This window comes from Agelaius phoeniceus, chromosome 1 (genome assembly GCF_051311805.1).
Source record: "Agelaius phoeniceus isolate bAgePho1 chromosome 1, bAgePho1.hap1, whole genome shotgun sequence".
Classification (NCBI taxonomy): domain Eukaryota; kingdom Metazoa; phylum Chordata; class Aves; order Passeriformes; family Icteridae; genus Agelaius; species Agelaius phoeniceus.
The window spans coordinates 112,231,580-112,252,540 of NC_135265.1; the positions used below are offsets into that span (position 1 = coordinate 112,231,580).

General features: G+C 40.6%; 1 pseudogene; it reads left to right on the plus strand.

Annotated features, from left to right (window-relative positions):
* Window positions 1–2,546: 2,546 nt before the first annotated feature.
* The window catches only part of LOC129121179 (chloride channel protein A-like), an 84,167-nt pseudogene continuing 65,752 nt past the window's right edge, over window positions 2,547–20,961 (plus strand).

Below are 20,961 nucleotides of genomic sequence, written 5' to 3' on the forward strand. Positions count from 1 at the left end.
TCTGAGGCTGTGCCATTTCTATAATAGTCATGTAATATATGTACAGTAACTGGCAGAAGTAGTGGAAAGCCAAACATAATATTGCTGCTGGTGTTACGTGCACCTTTTGCTCTTATCACTTTTGTATGGTTAGTTTACTTGAGAGGTCAAGATATTCCATATGTTGCAGGGGAGTAAGTTCTGTCATCTGTAGTATCACTTCTTTAGAGAAACTTGCACTCTGTGTGTGTGTATATAAATATATATTAAAAAAAAAACAACCCAAACACCAAACTAAGCCCAAAATAAAAACAAACAAAACCCCCTTGCCTACCCATCTGCCCTTTAGTTCCCCTCCAGATTCTTTCCAGAAATGAGCTTAACTTTCACTTTGCTTACTTGACCTCTAAGCAGTTTTCAGATCATATTGCTGAAGTCTGTCCTACTTCTCAGTCCTTTGTCTTGTTTTCTTGCATTTTTTCCTCTTTTATGTTACTTGCCTTTTTTCCTTGTCTGTTCCGCTTTTGCCTTTTCTGAAACACACAAAAAAGAAACTTCAGGAAGCTTTACTAAAAATCACACCTGTGCTACAGGTCATCATATTTCCATCTGCTTAAGATGAATCATTTGCTGTGATGCCACTGTGTTTGTAGCTAGAAGCTTTCTGCCTTTCCTGCAGTCCTCAGTCTGCTTTTTCAATGTATTCTGTCTGGTGGGAACACTGGTTTTATTTCTGTTACTGATTTCTCATAAGCAAGTAGGTAATGCTGTTCTTTTGGATATTACGTCTCCTTTCCCTGCCCCTCACCTTGGAGAATGCAAACCTTTGTTCATTTTGGTGAGAATATGTAACACTGGGAGTGAGTCAGCTGTTTGCATTCAAAGTTTTATTTAGTGGTTCATTTGAAAAGTGGATATGATCAAAAGCCATCAACAGCTAGGTAACTTTTCTTTGATAAGCCTTTGCCTGTTTCTGATGTAAACAATGAAAAGCAATAAGCTAGGTATTCTTTTTTTTTTTTTTAAATGGAAAGGTTTGATTGATATTTGTCAATTTATGCTTTTTAGACAAATTGGACACTTCCAGAATTGGTGAATTTATAGCTGCCAGCTACCTCGTGTCTGTATTTATATAACATATCATTTGTGATGGTTTGGCTGAAGTGCATTGCAACATTTTTTCCCTTGTTTTAATTGGAATGACTTTGATGCCATTAAATCTTCTTTCTTACACTAACACTGCTAATCTATATTTAATCAATTAAAATAATGGAACTGTACAGTTCTGAGATGTGAATTTTTGGGAAGATTACAACATAAGCTGTTGCAAGAATGCTTGTAGACTATTATTTGGTTGGTAACATAATTTAAGAGACTGGCTTATTCACAGAGCATCAAGAAGAGCCTGTTGTTTGCATGGTTGTGTGTGGTACAAGGTGATCCTGTAATAGTCTGTCCATTTGTATCAGTGAGAATCTGCATATCCAGCTCTAAACAGATATATTTTGCAAAGGAAAAATCAGTTCTGGAGGGAGTTGAGCTGATCTTTGACACTGGAGTATGTAATATATGGATGACTACAAAAATATTCCTGCAGTGATCTTAGGTGTGTTGATTTTCTATTTTGCTCACACTGGGACAAGTCTGAAGTGTAATTAATTATGAAATTTTAAAATGTCTTCAACTACTGCATAAAGTTCAGAGCCTCCTCAAAGCACTTCTACTACCTGAAGAAGATTTTGAAGCACTGTGCTTACTCTCCTCCAGAAAAATAATGTTTTGCAAGTGTCGATGTCTGATCAATGTTTACTTCAAATTTGCTTTCTCATATTCTGAAGTTCTCATTAGGTAGCCTACTTAGGTGACAGAATTTTAATTTTCTTCTCAAGAGTATTTAACTTGTGTTACATTCTTTTGGCAAGATTGGAATTTGCCATTGTTACCAAATGTGCATTTTTTTTTCTTTTCAAACCCGTATTTTAACTATTATCAAATAAATCTTGCAAAGCAGAGTACCATTTGAAGCCAATTGAGTGAGAGACAAAGTGGAAAAGCTCTTAATACATAATTCTTTTTGTGTTGGTGGTCACTGGCTGGGATTTAAACTAGCTTTGTGCTCTGAAGCATTGCCAAAGTTCTTGTGTTTTGATTGTTTGACACACAGATCCATTTTCTATGAAGCAGAGAAAAAAAGCCAAAGATGGTACGATTCATACTTTGTTAAACCTTAAGATACGATGAGCAAGCCTATGGAAATAGCCACATTATAAATGATGTGCCTTACTCGTAGATAGTAAAGTAAAAAAAAACATTGCAAGGTGTGAAGCTACCAATGGCCTTGACTGCTCTCCTCTTCCTGAATGCAAGCTGAGAGTATTTTTCACCAAGCAAGATAGAGTCAGCGGCACATCCCTCAGCTGTTATCAAATAAATGCATAATGCATATTCCTCCTTAATGTTTGTCACTGTATAGGGGATACCTAAAGAAAAATTCTAGTACTTATTATGACAATTGATCATCTATAATGGTAAAAACTGTATAATTTAGACAAGTGTTTGTGTTCTACATGGTTACTGATATGGTGAGTTTGTAGCTAATTAGTAGCTTTTGGGACAATATAGCTCAAGGCCTAAAAATATGTTACACTTCTATTATGCTCTCTTTTGATGCAGAAGGCACACTTAGTAGGCCACCAGATAATTGTCCTGTGGTAGAAGCAGGATGTCTGACTACTACTTGCTTTAATTCTGGCCTCTAGTTTATGAAAACTGAGCCAGATTGCCCTGGTGTGGCTGATTTCAACTGCTAGAGGAGGAGCAAACTGGTACTAAGCAAGTCTGAATAAGCATTACTGTACCAAAGAAAGATGACTTATAACTCCTGTTGGTCTTTTATGTGAGTAAAATTCCAGATAGATGTGTTTCTAAATAATGTGTTCAGAACTCTTTTGTGAAGCTTGAAAGATTTATGAGGTGGGGAGGTGTTGGAGGAACATGACTGTCTGTAGTCTTTATTTAATAATAATGATAATAAATTGAAAGAAAAAGCTGTAAAACTTGTTAATCTATCTGTTTAAACTCTCTCTGTTGAAACAGTTGTGGGAGATTTTTTTTTCTGTTTGTTGTTCTGCTGATTGCCTTATTCCTGAATCAATGTGCTCTACATTTTCTGTTGAAGACCCAACTGATCATGGGCTAAAGTATGAAGGATGTAATGCTGGAAGCATAAAAATAACATACTTGATGCTTTAAAAAACTCCCTACAAAATAACTTCTTACATTACCATAGTGTTACTGTCATAGTGGTTTATAATTTTGTTGTTTTTTTCTTTTTACTTAAATGGATGTATACTTTCAATTTCTAAAGAGCTGTAAGTTTATGTGCAGTCAATTCTGTTATTTAAAATACACATAAGCCAACTGTCAAGTAGCATTTCCATGTTCAAGCAGTTCTATAAAGTTTTTTAGTCTTTACCATTTAAAAATAGTAATAAATATTTTAAAATTATTTATATAAGTGACAAACTGTATAAATGGGTAACTTAATGGAAGATGTTGAGATAATGCACATATAACATAGAGTGTTTTGGATCTCTTGATAAAATTTGTGTTTTCTATACTAATTTATGACTTTTCACCACTTCTTAACAGCAGCATCCCAACCTTCTGCTTTTAATATAAGCAGTATGGATTAAATGTAAACATGGTTGTATAATTTATAATTTAGAAACTTTATGTAGTTTGGGTTAGAGAACCCCAAACTGTATATTTGTTAAATCAGAAGTACTGAAGGAATGGCTGTGCAGTCATACTATGAAAGTTTTCCTAAGCTGGTTTGTGTTTGTTCCCACTCTGCTCCCTGGTGATTGTTACAAATGTGTAGGTATGCTGATTTAACATGTTGGCTATTTCAATTTTAATATTACTATTATTATATCCTATTGTTATTTTTTTAAGCGTGCGGGAATGACAAGGGGAGGGGGAAGAGTTTGATTTCCCTCTGCAATTTCTACTAAAAATTACCAAGAAAAGAAGAAACATAGTAAAGGTAAACACATCTCTTACTGACTTGACTTGAAAACAGCACATGAAAAATTTTCTCTATTTTTCCAATTGTCACAGAAATAAAGATCTGTTTCAATTAGGATGAGAGCACCTCAAACAGTGGAGCTGTGAAGTTGTCATGAAGATATGGAAGAAGGTGTTTCTAGCAGATACAGCATCATAAAAATTGGGTTAGTATGGGAGTGATGGTTCAGCTTCACAGAATTACTTTGGGAAATGATGTAGCATTTGGAACTCCTTGAAGTCAGCCTCACATGATTTAACCCAATTCTCTTAATCTCTTACTTTTTTAAGATAGAGTATTCCTGCATAGAGTTGTTGGGAGTTGTTGCATACAGTTGGTGAAGTTGCATACAGTTGGTGAAGTACAGCAGGTTGAGATGACTTTGTTTCTCTTCAGTTTTGGCAAAACCTGCCACAATGAGGAGCTGTGTAAACCAAAAGCCTGGAAGTGTGTGGTGGTGGCAGCTGGCTCTTTAGTTTCCACATTCATCTAAGTGGTTGGTGATCAGCAGTTTCGGGTTTAAATGTGTGTGTGTAGTTAAGAGAGTCTATACTATTCTGAGAAAACCCTGTACTAAAAGCTCTGCTTTTGTAATGGTATTGGGAAATTGCCAACAGCCCTGCCCTTTTCTGGCTGACAGATTCCTCCAGGGTTTGTTGTTTGCACAACTGCAGTTTTGGGAGAGGGCATTATTTCCCATCTTTGGGAGGTACGTTGCACTTTGAACTCTGGGACTGTCTGCTTCTGAGAAATCTAAAATAACTCCTTGCCACAACATCACAATTTGAGGATTTGTGGAGATGGTCATGGTCATCTTGGGTTCTGTTTTCTGAAATGATTTCCTGTCATATGTACATTCTTTTTCTGTCTAAAGATTTGCAGATTAAATTTACTTTAATCATATGATACTACTAACTTGTTGCACTATGTGAGATTTATTACAGTGTTATCAGAAAATGTTTCAACATCTCTGTCCTTTAAGTCAGCACCATGTGTAGGAGTTGTTGCATGTATAGGAAAATTCTCATGCCAAGGTAGTACTATACTTTTAATTCCTTTAATGCTGTAACTTTGAAATAACTCTGAAATAATATGAAATGAAAGTTAAAAGCCATGACGTTTCTAGTTAACAATGTCTTTATATCTGTCCAATGACTGTGATAATTATTTGCTTCCTTGAGTTGTCATTCAGACTGAGCATTAAACACTCATTATTTGAAGTCTTTGAGTGTCACCTCAATTAGTAGTGTAATGGTTTTTGATCTTTGGAGTGGGATGCTGTGAACAGTATTGTTTTGGAAGCTCTTCATTCTACCACCTTGCTTTCAGTCTGTTGAAAAATACATCCTGAACTGCTCATGTTTCTTAGAGTAGAAACTATTTCTTCTGGCATTTGAAAACCTCTTGACTTTTACCTTCAGATTTGTTTGGAATTGATGTGTTACTCATGTAGTGTTAACAACATTAACTCACACTCTCTAATCCTTTATTGTATTTTTGTGATTGTATGATCCTATAATACCTGTATGATTCTAGTATTAAAACTGAAGCCAGCAAGAATGGTGCTCTGCTTTCCTTGACAGATGGACAAATCACATGTGCTCCACTAAACAAGCCTGTGGTTGAAGACAGAAGGGCAGTGGAGAGGGAAGAAATTACCCTTTAAGTATATACAACTCCTGACACCATTCAAAAAGTACGTGGTTCTCTGTCTACTTAAAACTGAGATGCCAACTAAGTATTTGCCTGGTTTTTTACATGTTTGCCACTACAGAGTTAAAATTACATTATAGAGCTAGAGATAGCTTCAGATAGAGGGGTGACCAGTAGCTTGTGCTCAGGCAGGAGAGGTTTAATGCAATCATAACAAGAATTAGAGTTCTGTGGCAGGTGCTTTTGTGTGTAAAAGCTGGAATCTGATTTATGTCTGTATTATTTAAAGTCAAGTGGCAAAATGTCTTAGTATTAAATTCATGCTATCTCTACTGCCATTTGGTGGGTAGTTCTTATTTGCTCTGGCTTCTAATTTAGCAACTCATTGTTTTTTCATAGTGTTAGTCAGGGTTATTCTTTCCTGGTCTTTTAAGGGATGAAGAACACATGTGATGCATGCATGCACATCCTCTTTCACTTACAAAGCATTTAGGCAAATAAAATTGTGTTGTTCTGTCTTCTGAGTTGTTTGGGAGAGGAGTTAGTTGAGCTAGCCCAAAACCTTTTTGGAATGGCCAGCTGCTGATAGTTGTAGCTGCATTTCTGCTGTGCAGCACACCTTGCCTGTCACCCAGTTCACCAAGTAGCAGAGGTACAATCCTTTGCTGGTCTTTCCTGTTTCAAGGGATCTACTTCCCAGGTCCTAACTGGGGGCAGCTTGGCTCAGCCTGCTTATGTTTACCAAGGAAGACAGAGCTGTGCCAGTGTCTGCCCACCCTCCTTATTTGGCCATCATCCTTTTGCAAAGAATCCCATGGCCTGCAATAGAAGCTGCTCGGGAGTGGAACAAGGAGCTCTGTGGCTCCCAAATGGGGTCTTGGCAGCTTAAAAGCATGGGTTCTTCCCACATTGGTCTTTCAAAATTCTTTCCTAACTGAGAAAAATTCAATTTATAACTTGACTCCTCAAAGCATTTATGCATAGAAGTGTGTAGGTAACTTTTAGTGGTGATGAACACAGATTCCTTCTTCCCCTCCTTGTCTCCACAGCAGCTATTCCCAATTAGGCTGTGATGAGGTAAGAACACTTTTAAGTCAAGTAGCACACCTTGCAGAAGTCAGAAATTAGTAAAAAATCTGGGAACTGGTTGCAGCCTGGATTCTCTGGTCTCCTTACATAGGAGGGGATGTTTTATCTTCCAGTATTGAGAAGGTATTTTTCATCATTACCTCTGGTTTTCTTTATCCATGGCAAAACTTGAGTTTTGGAAGCTCTTCAATAAGCAGAAAGATCCTTGTGTGATGTTTGGAGATAAAAACATCGCAGAAAGTAGGATAATCCTTATGCAAAATTCACAGAACTGAGAATATATGATCTGAAATACTTTTCAAAAGAAAGATGAAGACTCCTGTTCTTCACTGGGAGGTGTTAGTGTATGTAACAGTGACAGCCAAAATGCATAGGTTTTGGGTCAAATTCTTACAGGCTGATTAAGCAGTATGTATTAGGAGAGGAATGTCTGGTGCAGAAACTTTTACAAACCCAGTCTGCATTTGCCTACATGGCTCTCAGTCTTCAGGTTTTATCATAAATGGACAAAGCTTCATGTGTGTATGTGTTTTGTAAGGCCTTGTTTGTCTTGTGGAGATTTGTCTCAACTCCTGCATCTTAGGGATACAGCAATGCCCCCCTGCAACCTCAAATCTTGCTTTGTTTTTCACCATCTAGCTTTTTAACTGGCCATTTGTGCACTGCTTCTCAGAGGTTCATGAAATACATTTCAGATAAGTGGGTGTACTGGTGGGTTAAAGCTGACTGCAGAGGAGCCCATGGGGAACAAATAACTATGGGTCGAAGTTCAAAAACACATTCTTACTCTATTTTGATTTTTAAAATTTGAATGCACAAGAGGGTGTTCGTGAGAATTTGCAATACAGTCTGGTGGAAGAGGACTTGTCAGCTTTGGTTTTCTGGCAACTGGGGACAGCAAAGACAAATGCTCAGGTGTGCTCTTAGGGATGGGAATGATATTCCTGTTTGGGTAAAAGCAGCCATCCTGTTTATGTAACAAGTCATTGTGGCATGGAATGAGGAATATCTGTGTCATCTGCGAGCAGTGTGACTTGACCTCATCTATTTCCCCATGAAATGTACCTTTAGTTTCAGTGTTCCTCTCCCATCCCCTGTCTGTATTATTCAGTGGATTTTGTATTTTTGTTTGTGCTGCAATCTTTATAATAGCCAGATCTATTCATATTTGGTCTAACACAACTAGAAAATGACATTATACAAATTCCCATGTTCCAGAAATAAATGGGCTAAATGGCAGCCTTGGGGTAACCAGTCTGGCATACCTGAATGGGATCCCAGCCAGGAGCTCTGCTCAGGTGTCTGCTTTTCTTGCCTGGCTTCTGCTTTCTTTTGCTCCATTTTAAACTTGAAATAGGAGTAGTTAAACCCAGCTTTTGTGCAAGCAGAAATTAGCAATCTAATCTCATTTTTGTGTTTAAATACAAAACTAAGATTTGAGCTTCTGTTTGTGAAGTACCACTTTTTACATTATTAGTGTACATAATCAGTTGGACACCTGCTGTTACTTAATTCACCTTTGACTGGAGGGGTTTAATTGGTCACACAATGTGTATTTGTTGTCAGATAACTTTACTGTGGAGGTACTGGTGGCAGATACATTTATTTCCCTGTATCTGAAGGAAGGTAACTTTTCTAATGCATTTACTGTTTCTTGTAGCTATTCACACAGTTTCCAGCAACAATTATTTTCTGCAGTCTTTGATTTCCACCGAGATAAATTCTCTTCAACCTGTTCTCTTTTTTGTCAGATTGATTGTTGCCAAGTCTGCAATTTGCATAGTACTTTTGAAGTCTCTAGAATGAAATGCCTGATTGAGCTGGCAAAAAACCCCAGCCATGGTGTAGGAAATTTGGCTTAGGCCATTGCTATATCCTAACATGGATGTACCTCCTGCCCTGGGCAGTATTTCCTTCATGACCATGTGTTGTTACATCTGAGAAGGGTGAGTAGTGGGCTACAAGCAAACTTTCAGCATTGCAGAACCATAGGTCCAGAAGACTATTTTGGGTAATTTGCATGTGGCTTTTTTCTTCTCTCTTGCCCTTTAGTACTCACTGATTCACAACCAGGAGCTATTTATGTTTCTTCATTGCCTGGAAAAGAGAACGCTTTGGGCTGACCCAGTTGCAGCCTTCCAGTACCTGAAGGGAGCCTACACAGGAAAGATGGAGAGAGACCATTTACAAGGCCATGTAGTGACATGACAAGGGGGAATGGCTTCAAATTGTCAGAGGGTAGGTTTAGATTGGATATTAGGATGAAATCTTTCACTGTGAGGGTGGTAAAGCACTGGAACTTGTTGCCCAGAGAAGCTGTAGATGCCCCACTCATGGAAGTGCTCAAGTGTAGGGGGATAGAATATAGGAAAAATGGTGTAGAAAGTAATCTTACCCCTAAGGAGTTGCAGCTGGGCCAATTATCAAAGATTAGGAACAGGCCTGACTTTAACAGGCCACAGCTGTAACCAATGAGAAGAAGAGTGCTATAAAAGAGTGGGGTGGCTGGTTGAGAGGGGAGCTGGAGTCAGTTTGCCACTTTGTGAAGAAGAATGAGTCAGTGCTCTGAGGAGCTGCCCCTGAGAAAACACCAAGAAGGTATGGAACTTTTGTGATAAAGAGACAACAGTATGGAACCCCTGCAATAAGATGACAACACTCAAGGCCAGGTTGGATGGGGCTCTGAGCAACCTGGTCTAGTGGAAGGTGTCCCTGTCCAAGGCAGAGGGGTTGGCATAGGTGATCTTTAAGGTCCCTTACCCAAAACCCAAACCATTCTATGGTTCTACAGTTATTTGAGATAAGACCTTTCCAAATTGGTCCAAATTCCAGTTGGTGGAAAACAGCAGAAATCCTTTCTTACTCTTTCTTTGGTAGGCTGAGGTCATGCCTTGGAGGTGGGAAACACGCAGCATGCTACTGATTTTGATTTACAGTGAACGCTTCACATGCGTTGAGTCTTTTGCTCCTCTCCAAGCTGCCAATGTGCAAACTGCCTGGGGTAAAGCACCCAAGCTGTAGTACCTTTGGTAGAGAGAACACCTGCTAGCCCATGAAAGTCTGGGTTATTTGTCTTCACACAAAAGGCTTTAAAAGAAGGGGCTACAAGAGAAAACATACAGGTCAACTTACCTCAAATAGTGTAAAGTTGCCTCTAAAACTGTGTGTAATTTGGACACTCCAGGGATATGCCTGACAGCAGAAGGAATTAAGAAAAAGTTATTTATCGTTTCTGTGTACAGGAAAATATTTTGAATGTAGAAAGGGGCCAAGAGATTAAAAGCATATTTTGTGTTTATGTCTTTGCTCTTTATAACTTACTGAATATGAAAATGAATTCAATTATTAACTCCTCAATGTATACAACTTAAAAAGAAGAGACTTTGCAGAAGTTTGGGTAAATGTTCTCTTACTGAGACTTCTTGACATGAATTATAATTAAATTTTAAGTTACAATTAACTTTTAAAATTTCTATTCAAAGTAATTAGTTTTAATTTTTTTTCTCACAGCATAATCTGCAGGAACCATAGTGTTTGAATCTCAGTAGGCTTGCTCTAGTCCTAGGTGATTCTTAAAATAAATCTGTCATTATTACTGGTGCACGTTATTATTAGAAGTGTAAGTTTAGGAAAGACAGAAACTGGAGGTAAAAGTTTGCACATTTACGTGATGGGTGCTCAGTGCATTATTGCAGTTGAAGGAAACAGGGATTACTTTGAAATGTGTTCCAAGTGCTCTACCAAATGTTTAATTATGGGGTCATATAATTGATTTTGATATGGCATCAAGCATTCAACATCAGAGATCAGACTGCATTGGTAATTCTCTATTAAAAAAACCCAAACAAATCCAAAACCAAAAAATTCAACTGTATTCCTTACCCAAATGAAAATGATTTTCACCTGAAGGTAAATCTTTGTTGAGTGTACACTTTTAAAAGAGGTATTGGCAAGAGAAGCCTGTTGTTCAGGCAGTCACAGGTAATATTCAAAATGCTCTAAAAATGGAATTTTTGTCTTTGTGAGAGGAAGCATGGCAAATAATCCTGTTTTATGGTCTGAGAGGTAACTGTCTTCCTGTTTCTAGAAAAGAGTGGGATCATGGCTGCTGATTGGGCTAATCAGAAAAGCAGTGAGGGTGCTGGGATTTTTGATTCATCAGATAATTAAGTCTCTCATCAAATGGAAATGGAACCTGCAGGTGAGCAAGAGAAAGTCAAACTACCTGCAGGTGAGCAAGAGAAAGTCAGAGTGACATTTTCTGTGTTAGCTTATTAGAATATGCACAGTGTCAAGCTTTAACAGCCTGAAGGTGCTGCCTGTGGAGGGGAGTGTGGAGATCGGATCCCCTTGTGGTCCTTTGTGTACACACACGTTGGTGTTCTTTGCTACAACTTGGCCTATAGTACACTATATTATCTGATTTTGTTCTTGTTATGGGATTGATGAAAGCAGTCTTTGATATACTGTCACCTTCCTCTTCTTCCATGTACACCAGAGCATGTGCTGCTTTAGGTCTGGGTGACATCCAAGGGAAGGGATTAACTTTCTTTAAGGTACTTAGTGAGTGTGGACCTGGTATCAGACATATTATTTCACTCTATGCCTGGGTCAGCTTTATTTTCAGTAATAGATTACTGTGGAATTATTAATTTGTCCATATGGCTATCAGTATCTCTGTGATAATGATAGCCATCAAGGAATGGTGGTGGTAAAATGAATTGATAAAACCAATGTAAGTCTTAAGGCATCTCTGACCCTGACTGCTTGCTTTTCCTCACCTGTAGAGAGAAGCACATGGTAAAATTTTCACTTGGTTTGTGATATCTATGGTAGATGGTATAAACATTGAAGAGTTTCTTGTGAGGAGGGGTTTTTGAGCTTTTGTTCCAGCTGAATCCTGACCAGGCAGGGTCAGGAACCCTGGCAGCTGGTGCTGGGGGGAGCCTGTAAAACCATCAGTCATAGCATGCAGCCAGCAGCCCTTTGTGCAGGAGGAGGCCAGGGTCTGGGCTGGCAGCGCTCTTGTGCTCAGCAGCACTAGCAGGGAGCTGCCAGAGGTGGTCCCCAGCACTCAGCAGAGAAATTACCCCTGACTCAGCAGAGGCCACAGCCCAGAGCAAGCTGCTGAGGAGGGTGCAGCTCTGCAGATTTGGGGCTGGGGGTCTCTCACTGAGGCTGGAGCAAGGCAGATGAGCTCCTTGTCTGCACAGATGTGGAGGGATAGCTGACAATAGAGGCTCTGTAGGAAGGCCACACCAAAGTTACAAGTAGGAAAGGTTGGAGCTCTGCTTTGGGAAGAGATGAGTCAGCTGAGAGCTTGCAGATCAGTGTTGGAGGGCACACCAACACGTGGGGTGGTGTTGTGGATGCCTGCTCTAGACTGTGAGGAATTAGACAAAGCTGTCATCAGATATTTGGAAGAAGTCTTGTGGTCACTGGCGCAGATGCTTGTGGGAGTCTAGCCAGACGTCCCAATATGTGCTGGAAGGACAACACATCAGGGCATGAGCAATCCACGAGGTTTCTGGAGTGCATTGATAACAACTTCCTGATAAGGTGATCAAGAAGCAAATGATGGACCTTGTACTTGCAGAGAAGGAAAGACTGATCAGGGATGTGAGGGTTGAGGGCAGCAGTAACCATGAGATTGGGGTGTGTGGGGTCCTGAGATGAGGGGGTAAAGATGAAGGACTGGATTCAGAAGAGCACTTTGGTCTGTTCAGGGATTTGCATGGAAGAATCCCTGGGTTCTCCTGGATCCTCCTCTCCTTATGAGGAGATCATCCTGGAGAGCACTGGGATCCAAGGGGCTTGATTGGTTTTCATCTGTGGTGAGGAGCTGTCCATTCCAATGAGCAAATCAAGCATGGATTTACACTGGACAACAACTTTCTACAATGAAATGACTGGAATAGTGGCTGGTTTTTATTTCTGCATTAGCAAGGCTTTCATCACTGACTCCCATAACAGTCTCATAGACAAACTAGTGGTGTATGGATTAGATGTTTGGACAGTGAGATGGATTTACCTGGGAGAACTGCTGGGCTCAAAGCATTATAACCAGTGGCAGAAGTCCAGCCAGAGGCTGGTCCTCAAGAATATACACCAGGGGTCAGTCCTGGGGGGTCAAATGCTGTTGGATATTTTCACTAATGGCCTGGATGATGGGATAATGTTTTAGTGCACCCTCTGCAAACTTGCAGACAAAAGTAAAATAAAATGAAGCAGTGCTTGATAGACCACGACTGGAGCAGACACCCTCCTGGGCTGCATTCAGAGTGTTACCAGGAGGCTGAAGGAAGTGATCCTTACTGCCTCTTCAGTACTGGTGAGGCCACATCTGGAGTACTGGGCCCAGTTCTGGGCTCTCCAGTGCAATGGAGACATGGATGTGTCCTCCAGTATTCTGTGGACTCAAGATAATGGAATAATACCACCAACTGCTGAAGGACAGACCTCAATCACTTAGCAGAAATGCAAGGGAAGAGTTATTCTGCAGAACAGATGGAAGCTGAATTTATCAGAGGAAATATTAAAAAAAATGAACAAGTTTAGGTTTTCCATGAGGAAAGCATATATAATCCTCTTGGAAAATTATTTTCCTTTTTTTAATATACAAACTACATGTAAGTTTATAAAATATATAAACAGTGGATAAATACATATGCAAACGTGTATATATGCATTTGTATGTATATACAAGCATGTGTGTATATATACACACTAAAGCGTAAGTAAATAATACATAGAAAGAAACCACACTTTGACTCCAGGTCATCACAACAACTGTTACACACACTCTTGGTCCTGCTCTGTTATAAAATCTGTCCTATTGTATTATTAATACAGAAGGGCAGGAGGTAAGCTCTGACATCAGTACAAACATGTAATTCCTGCCCTGGAAGATCTCCCTACCTGAATACTCCTTCAGCTGCAGATGAGCAAAACTCCTTTTTTGTGCACTTTGCTGTTTGGCTGTGCTGCACGATGCATTTACAAAACACTTGATGGGATGTGCTGCTGGGAAGGCTGTGACTCTGTGGCCTCAGAAACACCAGGGATGTGCTTGACCTGCACCCACAGTGTGTCACAGCTGAGCCCTGTGGAAGGCAGCAAAGTGCGTGGGAGCTGAGGAGGTCTGGAGACAGCACGGCCGTGGTCAGCCCAAACACAAATAAACAAACCAACCAAAAACCTGGGGTGACCAAAACATGTGTTTTGAATGTGAGAATGCCCAGTCTGAGAGATGGCCTGCTGGTTAAAATAAAGCAGGAAACAGCTAGCTCACTTATATTCTGCCTACTAATAATAGCTTCAGCTTCATTAGGGTAATTACTGATGTAAGACTTTGAAGGCTCCATTCAGGAAGAATGCCTGAAGACTCTAGAAGAGTGTGGTTTTGTGCTTATTCTTAAGGTACTTGAACCTTGCTTCTGACCTGAAAAGGGCCTTGAGGAGTAACCATGTTTCCCTTATAAAGTTTTTAGAGATGGGCAGGAAGTCCTGGAAAAAAACCCCATGACTTAGCTCTGAATGTCATGATTCACCCTACTTTATTTGCTCCCTTCCTTCTGAAGAGCCTCCATTGCTTGTTTTGGTTTTCCCCTGCCATGTATCTTCTGCCTGCAGAAATTTGTAGTACAAAAGATGACTGAAAAGCCAGACCTGGTCTGTGGGTGCTGATGACCTGGCTGTGAGTGCGTCTGTCTGGGCTAGTGGTTCTCTGGGTTCTGTGCTGGCAAGTGTGAGTTCTCCTATGCAATAGCCAATAACACTGTGATGAACTAATTCTCTTACTCTTCCATATGCTTGTTGTTTCACTATTTTATTAAAAAAAAAAAAGAAAAAAAAGCCTCAATTATACAACCCCACTGGAGAGGTCTTTCTTGGCCTTCAGCCTAAACCTGGATTCCACCACCCATAACTTGTATAGAAGTGTCTGGGGTGAAATTAGTGGTGGTGGCAATGCAATTTACACTTAGCATGTGGTGTTTATAAAATAAATACAAGTGGCAGCTGGTATAACTCATGAAAACTCAGTGTTTGGAAGGGGTCTAAGCCAAAGACCATCAGTCCATATAAAAGTTCCTGTTGGTTTTAGATTGATCATTTAGCTGTGCTATGTGGGTATTGCATGTGGCCCAGGTTAGTACTTTATGAGGCACCAAAGCTAAAACATTGAGCCTTTCTGTCATTTACTATCCTGCTGTGTTCAATTTAATTATAAACAGGCAATTAACAGCATAGGTGAGAGAAAAAGTGAGTAAGTATTTTACTAGATTTACCCTGAAATCCACCAACAGTAGGAAAAGGGAATTTGCTGTTACTATACATACCATAACAGAGCAGGTTTAAACTTTCTAAAGACTGAACTGACTGGACAAATCACAAAGGTTCACATATACACCTTGCCCCACAGACAGCCTGTGCAAAGATGAGAGGCTGATGGGCTTCAGGCATTAGGATGGAGGCTGGGGCTTGGGACAGGCGCCCTTGTCAGTTGTTTTCCTCTCTCCTTAGCTCCAGTATGTGTATGGCAACACTGTCAGGAGCTTGAACTTCTGTGCATTGCCAGAAGCTATATGGGCATCTGTGTTGGCTGCTAATTCTGGGAAAGTTTATTTGTGAACAGAGCAAGGTGAGGGTCACACTGAAAAATTGTCCATAGACACATCTGACACATCAACATCTAATGATTGTTGACTCTGTTTCTTTTTTTTTTTTTTCCCTTTGCAGTTCTTTTGCCAGCAGCTTTGCTGTCTGGCTTGCCAGAAATCATTGGGTATTTTAAATGGCACTTCTATTCAACATCATTTTAACATCAAGATATTTTTAGGGACATTTCTCTCATGCATGATGGCTGTAGCCTACAGGCTCCTCTGTGAGCCAGAAGGTCCCATGATCCATTGGGGGTGAGAAATAGCAATTCTCAATGTTAAAGCTACCAGGCTGAGAGTATGGCTTTGCAACATCTGTCTTAGTAGCAGCAGCACTGGCTTAAAAAATACCCTGCACCAGTAGCTCTTTTCACCTGTGCTGCTCCCCATCCCTTTTTCATTTGCACAGCTATTTGTGCAAATGCAGGGAAGGAAAGGGTTTGTTTGCTGTGTGTTTTAAATGCTGGCTTGGTTCCTTAGTATGATTCCCTGAGTGATACTCAGCAAGCAGTTATCTGGATAACTGCAGTCAGTTTTGTTTCTGCAAAGCCACCTGCCACACAGCCATGGCCTGTGGTGAGATGGTTTACATCTCATGTTTTCACTTGTGCAAAGTCTGTATAAAAATAAAGCTGGTGTCAAATGGCTTCACACAACAGGGACAGTAATTTTAAAGCCTCCTGCAGAAGTGGCTGTGCAAAGTGCAGACTGATGTAGTTTGTGTGTCCAGCTTGGGAACAGCCAGCAGTGCCAGCTGAGGGACCAGGTGCTGCTCTGCAGGTGACAGATTGCAAGTTGGGTTGGAGATGCTTGTGGTTCATGCAGTGGCGTTACACCATGTTTCTAGGTGAAGTAGAAAACAGTAGAGTTTATAGTCTTTCTAAAGGATAATTTTTTTATGCTGCCTTCTTATGTGCAAAGAAAGAGAATCTCCATCACCCTGCTGTTGTCCTTGGCCTTGTGAGGGGGATAGAGGAGGCTTGCCTGGTCCTCCTGTGTAGGTCAGAGAGGATCTTAAAATTTACTATGTTGCAATACAATCAAATTTGGTAACTGCGGGGCCAGATTTTGGGCTTTTTGTTTGTTTTGGAAGGTGACATAATTTCCTTTATTCATCATTCAGAGGAGAATCCTGCTGCACTTTATTATCTGTCTGGAAGCATATCTTGAATAGGGATGGTAAAATTGGTCTCTGCTAAAAGTATATAGATTGTTTGCTGGCTGTTTTGCTGGTTTATTTCTGATCTGTTTTGGGGTTGGAAAGTGTTTATCCTTGAGGTTTGTTCTCCCTCCTTCACCACCCTGACCAAACATGTTTCTCCCCACGAGCCATTCGCATTTTCTGTTGCTCTGTTGGTTTATCCTTATTTATTTATTTGCACAGAGGTGCAGCACCCTGGGGGATGACTCAGATGTTCAAAAATAGGAGTGCATGGTTAGTCAGAGGTGGCCACAAACCTAGACAATGCTTCCCAAGGGTTAGCTCTCCCTTTTGGTTTCTTTTGTTTTCTTTGCTTTCAGACATTTGTCTCCAGGAGCTCAGAGACTGCAGCTGGGATTTCTTTTTTTCCTTTGTGCAGGGTTGGTAACCGTGATTTGTGAGCCAAAAAGTTGAATCATATTTCCATGAATAAAGTCATCACAGCATCAACGTGATGCCTTTTCAAAACACAGGAATTAAGAGCTAGTTTAATTTAATTTACTTGGAACCCTCCACCATTTTTATTAAATATAAACACAACGTAAGTTGCTAAAAGCCTCTGAGAGATTTATTAAGGCTCCTAATTTAAGTCTTGTAGAAAAGTCTTCCAAGATTATACAATGAATAGATTTTTCATTCCACTAAGGGTTTGGAATTTTTTTTCCCCATTTAAATGTAATTTGAAGTGCTGCCTGGGAACACACTGTAATAATTTAAATCATCACACATCTTGTGTTAGAAGTAGGGCTGCTCTGGCTGCTGTGGTTGTTAACCTGGGAACAGATGATTGGAATGATGGGCTCTAGTCTGATGTGTCACCACATTTGGGCAGATATTAACATGCAATTCTTCAGAGACACTGCAGGGACTATCATAATCTCTGCAAAAGAGACATTGAAGTCTCTGATAGTCTCTAGTAGCTTCCTCCTTTATGTCAATGGGACTTTGCATATTTAAAAGACATGTTCAGTATTTTCCATGCTTAAATCTGTTGAAACCAACCTGGCTTTGCTGCTGCATGTCAGCCAAGGCTCTGTCCTCCTCTGCCTTTAACTGACTTATGAATAATTTACTAAAGAGTGCTCTCAATTATGCAACATCACTTTTAATGCTCCCTTGGGTTGTGGCCTGAGCCAGCTGCCGTTGGACACCATTGACATCCACCTGATCTTCACCAGCTGATAAGTAAGAGATGAGCAGAGGTGTGGGGCTCTGTGAGGGCCACCCTGCCTCTGCCCTCGATGCCCCAGGGGTGTCTGGTGAGTCCCTGGTGAGCCCATTGCAACTGGAAGGGAAACAGAGGTGCTGCACCAGCAATCTTTCAGCATTCCCGCTGTTTGTCCCTTTGGAATGGGGAAAAAGCCACCCACTCTAATTAAAAAAAGGTTGTTTAATTAAAAGATAGTTCACGAGTTGTTTAATACAGAAGACATTTTCCTATTGCTTTCTGGGCTATATAGCGAGGGAGAAATAGCAGGATTCTTACACGTGGACTTCATCCTTAAATTAATGATGCTGTCCCAGGAAAAAAGAGATTATGGGGATTGCTCAATGTTCACAGGGGGTCTTTGTTTTATTTTTTGAGCTTTGAACTTTTTTAGTCTGGCTCTTCTTACTCATGTGTCTCTGTGAGATAATGCTGGTACAGTTCTACTGAAATTAATTACATTAGCTTCCAGGAAAAGAAATTGCAAGCACTTTATGACTTCTGGATGATATTTATTGTCATGTTAGCTTACAAAACCTTGTTTGTTTTTTTAAAGTAAGGATAAAAAAAAAGAATCCTGTGTTAATTTCCTCAAAAAATAGAATTCTAATGAACAGTCACTTGTGAATTATCTGTAGCTTAAAAGTATATCAAAAAGCATCAAAGGGAAGATATGGGATGTCCTTTACTTTTAGTATTTTGAGAACAGTAATTTAAATAAATCTGAGATGTGCTGGTTAAACAAAATGTTACTCATAGGAAAAATCAACAATTGTGGTAAGAAAAGTGGGCAAAATGTTTGTTTGTCTGTGCACAATCCAGTTAATGAGAAAGAAGCACTAGCTTGCAGTCAGGAGCCATCCTGGGGGAAGCAGGTTGTATGGAAGTCCCCTTCACAGAGAGGGCTGTTGGTGGGCAACAGAGACAAATGTCAGTCTAAGTGAGACTTCACTTCTTTACAACGCCCAGGGTGACAAGCTCCCACTCTCCTGGTACCTGCTGGTGCTGAACAGGCTCCAGAGATGTACCCACTCCAGGTACAGCCACAGGCAGGGCAGTCAGCAAGCATTAGGCTGTTGAAGGCACTTAAGGCCTTCCTCCATTGGAGAGCTCTACTGGATGTGTTGGAAGGGTCCAATTTCATTGTTGATACCACTGGTGGAACATGTAGCATGTACAGCTGGCTTGGAGCAAGAAGTTGGGGATGTCCAAGGAAAGCTTTCCCAGCTGGTGCTGAGGCATGCAGTACCTCTTGAGTTCCCTTCTGCTGGAAACAATGTCACTGGGAAAGCACCTCATGTAAGTAAAAATCCATGCACAAAAGTGTCTTAACATTTGTGAGTTGGGAAATCAGTCATGAGGTTCCCTGTGTGACTTTACTGGTGAGCTTTGTTGAGGGCTTTGACACAACCTAATTAATTTTTTCCCATACTTTCTCTCCTTTATCCTCACTGCTACCTGTCCTGGTACTGATAAAACTTGTGAACACTATGGAAAAGTTAAAAGGTCCTCCAGATGATTAGAGACAGCTCTGATTGTGATTTTTTTTTTATTCTGAGAATTTGCTGTTTGTTACTATTTAAAGTATTCAAGTGTTTTTTACACTCATTGACTTCAGCTGGTACCGAATGCTCAGCACGTCTACAAATTCCCCCTGAGGTGTCAGGTAGCACATCCAGAGGATGCAAGTTTTATAAGCTCTTGAGCACTATTGATTACTTCATTAGATGTATCAACATCACTCCAGTAACCCCTGCAAAGGCTGGACTTGACTCTGTTTTTCTAAGAGAGAATTCAAGCATAATTTTATTTCCCCCTTCTAAAGCCTTTCCTCTGTTTTGCACATTGTGGCCTCCCTTAAAAATGTAACATTTGCCTCATGCAGGATGTTGTTTTAATAGAACAAAATGGGTGTTTTGGAAAGAAAATTATGTTGTGTGTGCGAAAATATATAATATAAATTTTTAAGGAAGACTGCACATTAATGCCTTTTAAAATAATATTATAATTATTTTCCTTCCCCTTTTTTCTCCTCCTTTTTTTTCTTTTTTTTTTTTTTTTCTTTACTGGAACTGTCTCACAGTTCTGCTGTGCTCACAGTTCTGTCTCTGCTACTTGAGCTCCTGGTGCTGCTTACAGCAATGGAGTTGCTCCTTGGGGCACATGTGGGCTCCACACCTTTACAGGGAGGGGACAAGGCATATATGTTCCATGTGGCTTTCTCAGACATTTACAGACAGGGGCAGCATGCTGAGCCTTCATGAGAGATGTACTCTCATTCTCTAGTGAACCCCAAGCTGTCTCACCATTTTCTCACTGCAGTATCTCACTCCTGTGAGTGTGCTGTTCCAGGATGGGAAGTGGCACATCTGCCTTGGGCTGTTTGGTGCTAGTTCAGCAGCTCACTGTCCCATGATATGCCTGGTACCCAAACAGTGCTATGGGGCTGAGGACTTTGTCGAGGCAAACATGTCTGAACTCGCATCCTAGAGATGCAAGGCACTGTAATAACTCCATAATATACCAGCAGGCTTTGAGAGGAAATAATGGTGGTTTTTATTTCTCTTTTTTTACTCCTGTTGCAGACTCAGTTTCATTACAGCTGGTGCACAAGCAGGCACAGCTTTGGTATTTTGTGCTGTCATCAGCAGACTCTTCCTAGAAGAAGTGGGACATCAGGCTGGCCTGGCAAACCTGCTGCTGCTGCAGCTTGGTGGCCGTTTCCACTATGCATTTACTTCTCTCCTCTTCCTCTCCTCTTCCTCTCCTCTTCCTCTCCTCTTCCTCTCCTCTTCCTCTCCTCTTCCTCTCCTCTTCCTCTCCTCTTCCTCTCCTCTTCCTCTCCTCTTCCTCTCCTCTTCCTCTCCTCTTCCTCTCCTCTTCCTCTCCTCTTCCTCTCCTCTTCCTCTCCTCTTCCTCTCCTCTTCCTCTCCTCTTCCTCTCCTCTTCCTCTCCTCTTCCTCTCCTCTTCCTCTCCTCTTCCTCTCCTCTTCCTCTCCTCTTCCTCTCCTCTTCCTCTCCTCTTCCTCTCCTCTTCCTCTCCTCTTCCTCTCCTCTTCCTCTCCTCTTCCTCTCCTCTTCCTCTCCTCTTCCTCTCCTCTTC